The following is a 2,426-nucleotide window of genomic DNA, read 5'->3' on the forward strand; positions in this document are numbered from 1 at the left end:
GGTGTCTTTCCACAACGATTAAAAATTGCAAAAGTAAAACCATTGTATAAAAAGGGCAATATACATGAAGTGGGAAACTACAGACCAATAGCTTTATTATCGGTATTTTCAAAAGTAATATAGACAGTCATGAAAAACAGAATTACAAATTACCTCGAGAAATTCAATCTATTGTCTGTAAACCAACACGGCTTTCGCAAAAGAATGAGTACAGAGTCAGCCATCACCCAATTCATTGAAAATATTGTAACGGGGCTAGATAAGAACAACAGTACAATAGGAATAAATTTGGACCTCTCAAAGGCATTTGATACTGTACAACATGATATCCTGCTAGACAAATTAGAATATGTCGGTATACGAGGAGTAGCTAAAAAGTGGTTTCAGTCATATCTCCATAATAGGACACAGGTAGTAGAAATTGCAACAACAAGTGTTCTAGGACCTCTCCTATTTCTTATTTACATAAATGATATCAAGATTCCAGTAAATGGTACTCATATAACCCCGTTTGCGGATGACACAAACATTGCAGTAACTGACATAAACCGGGTATTGCCAACATCTGCAACCAGAGTTATAGAATATTTGCAAAATTGGTTTGAAGTGAACAAATTAACCACAAATATCTCTAAAACTAATTATATCCATCACAGGAAAGCAAAGTCACACTCTGATCTAGATCTCAGAATACAAAATAAAGAAATTGTGAGAGTCACTACCACAAAATTCTTAGGTGTACATATAGACGAAAATTTAGACTGGAAATCCCATATCCTGTATCTCTCGCATAAGTTAAGCTCTGCTTGCTTTGCTTTACGTGTTATTAGTTTTGTATGTAGTGGGAAATGTAGCAGAGCTGTTTACTTTGCTTATATACATTCTGCTGTTATCTATGGCCTCACCTTCTGGGGTCATAGTAAGAAAAATCTCAAAACCATCTTCACTCTACAAAAACGAGCTGTTAGAATAATTACCAACAGTTCAAGGCTAACTCCTTCAAAGCAATTATTTAAACAGCTGAATATTCTACCCCTACCGTGCCTCTATATACAGAAAAGCGTAATTAATTGAAAAAGAAATATTAACAATTTCCAATCCAACTCAGATCTACATACTTACAATACAAGAAAGTGCAATGACATTCATATAAGAAGAGTTAACAAGGCTTTGGCGCAGAAACAAGCAAACTACAAGGAAGCAGATTGTATAACAAACTACTGGTAAAGATAAAAGAAATAAAAAAAATTGTCTTCATTTAAAGAAGCAGTATTCAAATTTTTAATGACCAACTGCTATTATAGTGTAAAAGAATACCTGGAATAGCTTCATACTAAACAATTATACTTATGAACTCTGTGCCAAAAGTAATTTTTATCTGACTGTTGCTATGATCTAAATAAATAATATGTACAAAAGTGCTAGAATTGTATGTGTTATATCTAAATATCAACTGTGTAGTCCATGTAAAAAGTCTTTCTCATACATCAATGTAAATAATCAAAGTTGTACATGCTATTTCAATGTGGTCTGATGTTATGTAGTCTACTATGCACATCTGTGTTTTGTATAGTATTGTTCACCCTATATATATATATATATATATATATATATATATATATATATATACTATGTATTTTTTGACGAAACCCTTGCAATATACATTGTCTCTGGATGAATAAACTACTACTACTATGCTGTGTGGACCTGATCGGATGTGATGCCAATAATATCTACTATCCAGTCATGTATTTCTAGAGAACTCGGTTGCACATTCCTGGAAGATTTCTCAAATGCAAAACACAAGGGTATTCTTATGAGGTACACTGGGAGCCATAACTGCACTATATGAGCGGTCGAGACCGCTGTGAGTGAATGAAGAAGCTTGTGTACGACGGTAGTGAGGATGCACAGAGAATATCACAGGTCACAATCCAAGAATTTCTATAACACGGCTTACGGCGCTACGACTACGCAGAAGTACCGACACGTCCGATCGCTGTCGCGTCCCAAGCGGAACTGAACGCCGGTTGGGCGTTATCAGCTGCTCGTGCAAGGCATTTTCCGCGCTACTCCCAGAATAGAACTTTAGCGGCTGCTAGCTGGGGACTGCATAACTGGCCCTTAGTAGTGTAGTGGTCTGGCCAAACATTTTCTGTCAAAATTTCATTTTCTTGGATACACGGAGAAAACAATACATAATCTTTGTTGCCTTTATTCCTGTTAGTCGTTTATTTCCACTCTGGTAGTCTGAATCTATTGAATTCGCTAGTAATTATAACAACACTGATCATTTGCGAACCCAGTCAACCACATAAACAGCGATTGGCATTCATCCGTGTGGCTTTATTCCACTCAGCTCGTATAGACCCATCCCCATTTGTCAGCAGGAAAGTTTACTTCTAGATGCGACGGCGATTTCCCTG

Source organism: Schistocerca piceifrons, chromosome 4 (assembly GCF_021461385.2).
Source record: "Schistocerca piceifrons isolate TAMUIC-IGC-003096 chromosome 4, iqSchPice1.1, whole genome shotgun sequence".
NCBI lineage: Eukaryota > Metazoa > Arthropoda > Insecta > Orthoptera > Acrididae > Schistocerca > Schistocerca piceifrons.